General features: G+C 40.5%; 1 long non-coding RNA gene across 1 annotated transcript in view; it reads left to right on the plus strand.

Annotated features, from left to right (window-relative positions):
* The window catches only part of LOC105738510, a 59,319-nt gene extending 55,207 nt beyond the window's left edge, over positions 1-4,112 (plus strand). The window contains exon 2 of the long non-coding RNA XR_001114323.2: positions 2,883-4,112. This is a non-coding gene — a long non-coding RNA (uncharacterized LOC105738510). The remainder of the gene's footprint in view (positions 1-2,882) is intronic.
* The last annotated feature ends 3,836 nt before the right edge of the window (positions 4,113-7,948 follow it).

The raw sequence follows: 7,948 nt of genomic DNA on the forward strand, positions 1-7,948 counted from the left end.
AGTTTAACTGCTCTGGGAAGAATCTGGATGTTTTATAACTTTCGGGGTAGAACATTCCACCAGGCTCTTTCTGCATGTCATTTGGAGTGCCACTTTCCAATGATCTTGCATAGCTAATCAACAAATATTTCTTGGCCACTGTGTACATAATTCTAGGTGCAGGAGATACAGGGGTTTGCCAGTCAGATAAGGTCCTTGAGCTCAGAGAGCTTATATCCTAGGGAAGAGAGGGAGATAATGAACTATGTCAGGTGGCGGTAAGTGCTATGGGAAAGATACCACAAATCCATCCCATAACAAGTAATGCCTCCAAATCCATTCATTCATTTGGTATTGATGGATCGTCTGAGGATGATGTAACGAGCCTCCCAACTTCCAGGTGTTTACACAAATCAATCCTCTCTCCTTCCTCCCTAAACAAGGTATCTTGGGTTCAAGGGAATGATCTGGAGTAGTTAATCTTGAGCAAAACTAATTCAGCCTTGAAAATGCCCACCAGACGTGGCCCCCCAAACAAATTATTTCCGCCAAAGGAATGACAAGGTGAATTCGGAAGACCTAGATTTGGACTGGCTGTTGTGAGGAGGAATTCCCCCAGCAGATAAGCAACTCCTGAAGGAAACGAAGGAAAGTCAGTCTTCATGCCATCCCACCTTTCCTCACCCTGCCCCACTTCACGTTTAAGCCAGAGATGTCCACAAATTATTGTAGGATTTCCCTGTATACTTTCCTTTGTTAGGTTTGACTGGGGATAATATCATAGCTCTAGTGAAAGTTTTCTGCTATTTGGTGGGTTGTAAATTGAATCTTAATGAGGTTTTAGAACAATGTTCATGTAAAAATATATTTAGGCCATTTCCAAAATGGAGCTTATTAATCCAATTATGCAAATGGATGTGGCAACCAGCAGATGTCCCTGATTCTTCTTCCTCTCTCTCTGTCTCTCTCTTTTTCCTGCTCTGTTTTCTGAGAGGGTTGGGAGTTGGCATAGAGGAAGCCCTGATCGAAGTGGATAATTTGTTTGCTGAGACAGGCAGTCCTGTGTCTCTGTAAGAAGACAAGAAGCTTTCCTTATGGGGGTATGATGGGCAGTGAGGAGAGTTTGAGCTGCCGAGTTTTCTAGATTCTCTGATTTGAAAATTAGAGACTCTCAAAAGAAGTCTGTCCTTCCTGGGTAATTGCATCCTGACACTGTTGAATTTCCTCTGGGTTTCGACTTTCACACCCCTCAGAGGCTCTGAGGAGGGAGGACAAAGGAGAGGCCACCCCTTCCCTGGGGAGGGAGGGCAGGGTGGGGCACACACCCCAGCTACTCGGGTGGCTACTGCTCCTGCTTTCTGGGCAGAGAAGCTGGGTGTCTTGTTTCTCCTTTTCCTCTTGCCTGCTGCGTTGGTGGGCCTCCTATTTGTGTTTGTTCACCATCAGTGTCTCGTGGCAGCTGCCACTCAAAGTTCTGTTTTTGCAAAAGGCGGTGGCATCAAAGATAAACATTGGATTTGGCAGTAATTCACGAATTTTATTCAGCTACTCTGTTCTTGTGATATGAACAAACCTTGGTAGACCAGAGCCACTAGTGTGGAATTTGGGATGTTGATTCACCAAGGACTAGAAAATGAGTAATGCTGGGAAAGCTGGGAGAATATTTAAAATGCCTCAGAAGATGAAGCATTTTAAGCATCCCCAGTCACTTGAGGTCCCCTATTTTCAATACCTCTTCACAAACAGTCTCCCTAGAAAACCTTACTGGGTGGTACTTGGTTGGCCTGGCTTCAACACTTAAAGACGAGAGCTATACTTTCTTTTAAAATAGTGTCATCAATATAGGAACTTAGCTTTTTTTTCATGTCGTCTGAATTAGGCTGACTTTATAGCTTGCAACATCCTTTTTAATTGCAGAAGTAATGCAGTTGCTTGCAGCTAAAAAAATGATAAACAGAATGCATACAATTTTTATTTATTTTTGTGAGGATAGAGACAGGGTCTAGTTATGTTGCTCAGGCTGGTCTTGAACCCCTGGCCTCAAATGATCCTCCTGCCTGGGCCTCCCAAAGTGCAGGGATTATAGGCATGAGCCACCGTGCCTGGACTACAATTTTTTAAAAGTGGAAAGTAGCCCCTCTCCAAACTGTTCCTTAAAGTTAATCATTATTTATTATTGCTCTAGCTGTGTGTCCTTGGACTGGTTACCTAACTTCTCTGTGCCTGTTTCCTCATCTGTAAAAGTGAGACAATATTAGCACTTACTTCATAGGGTGGTTGTGAGGATTTAGTGCAATATCTGACATTTTCTGGGCTAAACTACTATTAGCTATTGTTGTGAGTAGTATGTGCTTTTTCTGTATATCAGTGCTGAGTGCATGTTTCTTAGATTCACACCTTTAGGGGTATGGCAAACATCAATGAGCAGTGTTTTGCCAGCAGCATTTTCACCCAGGATGGGGCGATGTGAGTGAAGAAGCAGGGCCCTCTATTTGGTTTTCTAAAGATCCAATGGAATCCAGTGCGGTTAGATTTTCTTCATGGTTGCTCTCTTCAGTAAGAGAGGAGAATACCTGGAATGGGCCTTTTGCTCTGAGGAGGGGTCCGCCAGGTAAGGCTATTCCTTCCCTTGGACGCACCTGCAGCCTTCCTACAGATGCCACCATCCAGAGGAGGCCCCACATCCCAGGGATATCATGGGGGATTTATGGCCAAAAATAATAATAATAATAATAATAATAACTCAGACTGACTTAGAACCAAAATCACATTCTAGATGAGCTGATGGAAGATCGATTGAGGTTTTAGGGGTTTTTTTATGAAGTGAAAAAAAGAACTGTTTATTTTGCCAATTTCACTGTAAAAAATAATAAGAGTGTGTCTCTGGGGTTGTTTGTACATAGAAAGCAGAAGAAATGAGAAGAACCTTGAAGTCATCTGGCAAAAGGCGGGACCAGACTGGAGATGCTTTTTTTTCTCTTTTCAAAACCAAGAGTGTATTTGTTATCACACAATTTAATTCAAAAAGTCCAGTGGTAGAGTCAGAGCACCCATCTCCTTGTCTTGGTTCTGCCACCAACCAGCTCTGGGGCCTGGGACAAGTTACTTAACCTCTCTGTGCCCCCTCTTATCTATTTAAGAATATGGGTCTGGAACTTCTTGTCTTGAAGAACGTGTTGGTGGTCTGAGAGCAGTGACGATGAGGTGCTGTGGGTTGGGTGAGTGTGGGCATGTCTGTCCTTTGTATACTGCAGACTCTCTTCTCTGGATGTGCCAACTGAGAATGGCTACAAGAATATCAGAAAACAAGCCACCGCCCTAAAGGTACTTAGATCCAAAGAAAACCCAAAGCACACATGTAAAAGCTGCTCAAACACGTACAAAGGAAAGCATACAATTATAGTCGCCACAAGAGCATTTAATAATAATCAGATGCCTGAGAGAAAATGTAGCTGGGAACCCACATGGGATTGACAGAAGGACAGGACACTATGTCACTTGCTTTTTTAATAAAGAGATCAGATTCTCCTTTTTAACCACATGCTCCTTGGCCACCTTCTGTGAGCAAACACAGAATTTGTCAAAGATCTGAGAATGCTGCTAATGTTGCTTGACCCCTGGTAGGACTAGAATCCATGACTTCCTTAGCCCAGCCCTCTAATCAACCCTGCCCATCCACCAGGTCTTGGGAAGCTGGGTGGAGATGCCATAAGCAAAGGACTGCTGGCTGAAGCACCATGGGAAGCATGGATGCTCCTGCTCTGTGGCCAAAATGGCACAGCAGCCCTGAAAAAACTTTCTCGGCTGTGCTGTAGGCTTTACACAGGCTTGTTATTATTTTTTGAACCCTCTGAGATTGACAGGGCAGGAAATGGTATCACGATTTTCTCTTAACTTCTAAAGTGACTTGCTATAGTCACCTAGGTTTTTCATGAATTATAGAAGAGAAGGGGCCTAAAAACTGAATTTCCCAATACCTGGGACAATGCTGATTTAGTAAGTTGGGGTTTCTAGGAGAAGATAGAAATGCATTGACATATATTAATCCATTGATTAATTAGTTTATGAGGCGACTGCCATCTACATTAAAGAATACACATTTTTTTCACTTAATAAAAATGAGATCTCTCTCATACACTTCTTAAGCTTCTTCCAAAAACAAACTACCAAACTGGTAACTGTCCAATTAGTTGGAATAAATTGAACAGGCGCCCTCAGTTAATTGTCAAACTGAGTAGTCTAAAAACCACGTAACACCACCAAGCACAGAGTGTTCCTTCCCTTCCTCACCAGGTCTGCTGCTCTGGGAACAGGGTTGAGAACCCCTTCCAGTTTCAGTCCACTGAAGATACGTTCTTTGGCTATGAACTAGAAGCCAGTCCTCCATGCAGTGCCTTTCGGGCTGGAGCCAGTTGTCCACTAAATCTGCTTGGGAACCGATTTGTTAATTATTCTTTTCCTTTTGTGACATTTTTCAAGATAAACTTACTTGGGCCAGCCTCCTAGAAAACCTTTTAAAATGCTAATTACACAATTGTGCGAATAATGTAAAAATGAGTCCTGTGGTGCACTCAGCACTTGACTAATTAACAAGCAGTAAATGAATCCTAGCCTAGCAAATTCTGTACCGGGCCGTGTGAATGGCAGAGAGCTTCCTGGAGCCACAGCTGGAAGAGTGGTTTTAAGCAAATAGGTTCTTAGAGAAATTGACCAGTGAAAATCAAGAATTATTTGGTCATAGCATAATCTTTTACCAAAATTGAATATCATTGGTGGATTTGATTCAGCAAATGTTTGTTGAAGCCTTGTAAGGCTCTATAATAGACCTAGGGAACAAGGATACAAAGATGAATTAGATATGAAGGATGTCCTGAAAGCTAATGATCTTGTGAAAGACAGAGGCGAGTAATCAGAGACTACAGCAGGATGGCTTTTAGCTGCAAGGACAGAATACCATAGTAATGGTGTCTCCAATAATAAAGATTGTCTTACAAAATATAATGCCTGAATGTAGATGGTTCTAGGGTTGTCTCTTCCCATTCTTTTGCTTTGTCATTCTCAGCATGCTGGCTTTGTGTTCTTAGGCTTGTCTCGTTCGTGATTGCAACATGGTTGCCTTGTTCCAAGCATCATATTCCAAAATAACAGAGTTCAAAAGCAGTAAGCAAGTCAGCGGCTGGGGAGGGGTGCAGTATGGTAGGAGATCTATGCTCTCACATTGCATTCACAAAAATAAGTCACATGGCCACTCCTAGATGCCAGGGTTGGGGAGAGGGTGCCTGGAAATCCAGTCTGGCTCTGCAGCTACTTTCCATCAGCAGCTCAAGACTACGGAAGGGATTAAAAAATTTTGTTGGCCAGTTGGACATCTCTGCTACATAATACAGTAAGTGCTGTAGTACAGATGCATACAGAAGACAGAGACAGTTAATTCTGCCTTAAAAAATAATGGGAGGTTTTGTAGAGGACCTGACAGCTTAGCTGAATCATCAGGTGGATGACAGAGAGAAATGTGCAAAGCATAGAGGCGTGAAAGAGCTTATCAAGTTATTGTGCTCCTTGTGGGGGAATTATTTTGCCCTCTTTCCCCATTTTTTGGTCAAACCTCACTATCTAGCAAGTCATTTAACTCGTCAGGGTTTCAGGATCTTCATCTGTGAAAGTGAGGCAGTTGGACTCTGTAAACATAAAATGGTCTCCATTGTTCTTTCCTCCCTTTTTTGTTTAAACCTTCAGAGTAGAAGTTACATGGATATTAACAGTCTCAACATTTCTTGTACAGATATAGCAGGGTTCTTTAATCTTATCTCCTCTATAAAAATACATTTCAAAAATTTCTCAGGGAGGCAATGTGGTGTCGTAGGCAGAGCATGAGATTGGGAATCACGGATCTACATTTGAAGCCAAACTTTGTCATTTCCTTGCTGTGTGACCTTTAGAAGACACAACATCTTTAAGTCTCAGTTTCCTCACCTGCAAAATTGAGATGATAGTACCTGTATTCCAGGTTTCTTGGAAGATTTAGTGATAACTGTTTTTCCACACATAGCACAGTGTTAGATACTTACTAGGTTCTCAATAATTCACAAAAGAAGAAATACAAATACATGAAGTTTTATTTTTATTTTTTAATTTTTTATTTCCATAGGTTTTTGGGGAACAGGTGGTATTTGGTCACACAAGTAAGTTCTTTAGTGGTGATTTGTGAGATTTTGGTACACCCATCACCTGAGCAGTATATACTGAACCCAATTTGAAGTCCTTTATCCCTTCCCACCTTCCCACCCTTTACTCCTGAGTCCCCAAAGTCCATTGTGTCATTCTTATGCCTTTGCATCCTCATAGCTTAGCTCCCACTTATAAGTAAAAACATACGATGTTTGGTTTTCCACTCCTGAGTTACATCACTTAGAATAATAGTCTCCAATCTCATCCAGGTAGCTGCAAATGCCATCGTTTTGTTCCTTTTTATGGCTGAGTAGTATTCCATGGTATGTATGTGTGTATGTGTGTAACATTTTCTTTATCCACTCGTTGACTGATGGTCATTTGGGTTGGTTCCATATTTTTGCAATTGCGAATTGTGCTGCTATAAATATGCGTGAGTGAGTATCTTTCTCGTATGACTTATTTTCTTCTGGGTACATACCCAGTAGTGGGATTGCTGTATCAAATGGTAGATCTACTTTTAGTTCTTTAAGGAATCTCCACACTGTTTTCCATAGTGGTTGTACTAGTTTACATTCCCACCAGCAGTGTAGAAGTGTTCTGTTTTCACTGCATCCATGCCAATGTCTATTATTTTTTGTATTTTTTTGATTATGGCCATTCTTGCAGGAGTAAGATGGTATTGGATTGTGGTTTTGATTTGCATTTCCCTGATCATCAGTGATGTTGAGCATTTTTTTTCATATGTTTGTTGGTCATTTGTATATCTTCTTTTGAGAATTGCCTATTCATGTCCTTGTTTGAGAGCAATACATGAAGTTTTAAATGTTCAATGAGAAATAACTCTGTGTGTGTGCAAGTGTGTATGTATCAAATGGGCAAACATTTTTTAAATTGGTGATCCCCAGCATGGGTGAGGGTGTGATGAGACAGAGATTCTCATATATTCCTAATGGGAATATGAAATGATACATTTCTGGGGGACTGTGTGGCAGTTGGAATCTGTCTTTTGAAAATGTTCAAACCCTTTGACCTGGTAATTCAAAATCTGAAAGCTTATGCTAGGTGGACCATCTATGATGATATGATAGGATACGATTAGTATAAAGTTGTTCATCTTGGTGCTATTTGGAATAAATAATATTGGAATCATCACAGATGATCAACAACAGACAATTTATTAAATGAATTAAGCTCCATTCATGGTTTTTAGTATTACCCAGATATTAAAAATCATGTTTTGGGAAGATAGTTAATGATATGGAGGAAATGGTTGTTATATAAAATTATTTTAAAAAGGCAGTCTATAAAACAGTATATATAGTATAGTCCCAGTATATAAAATTATTTAAAAAGGGCAGTCTATAAAACAGTATATATAGTATAGTCCCAGTTTGATGAAAACAAACACCATAAATGGAAAAATGACTGGCAGTAAAATGCCAAAATGTGAAAATGATTATCTCTGGGTACTGAAAAAACAAGGGTTTTTTATTTTCTTCTGTGCCTCTGAATTCTCCAAGCTGTCTTGCATTGTGCATGTAATGATGTGGAAAACACTTATAAAATTAAGAGAAAATATCATATCAGGTTAGAATAATTACCAAAAATGTCAGAATACAAATGGACTCCAACCATGTAAGAATACACACACATCCCCCCCAAACACACACACACAAAGAAAAACCAAGAAGATGAAAGGAACTACGTCCAAATCTTAGAATTTTCTCTGAGATGGTGGAATGATGGATTATCATCATTTTCTTCTTTATACTAGTTTGTATTTTTCCACTTGAATAGA

The sequence above is a fragment of the Nomascus leucogenys genome, chromosome X, assembly GCF_006542625.1.
Source record: "Nomascus leucogenys isolate Asia chromosome X, Asia_NLE_v1, whole genome shotgun sequence".
Taxonomy (NCBI): Eukaryota; Metazoa; Chordata; class Mammalia; order Primates; family Hylobatidae; genus Nomascus; species Nomascus leucogenys.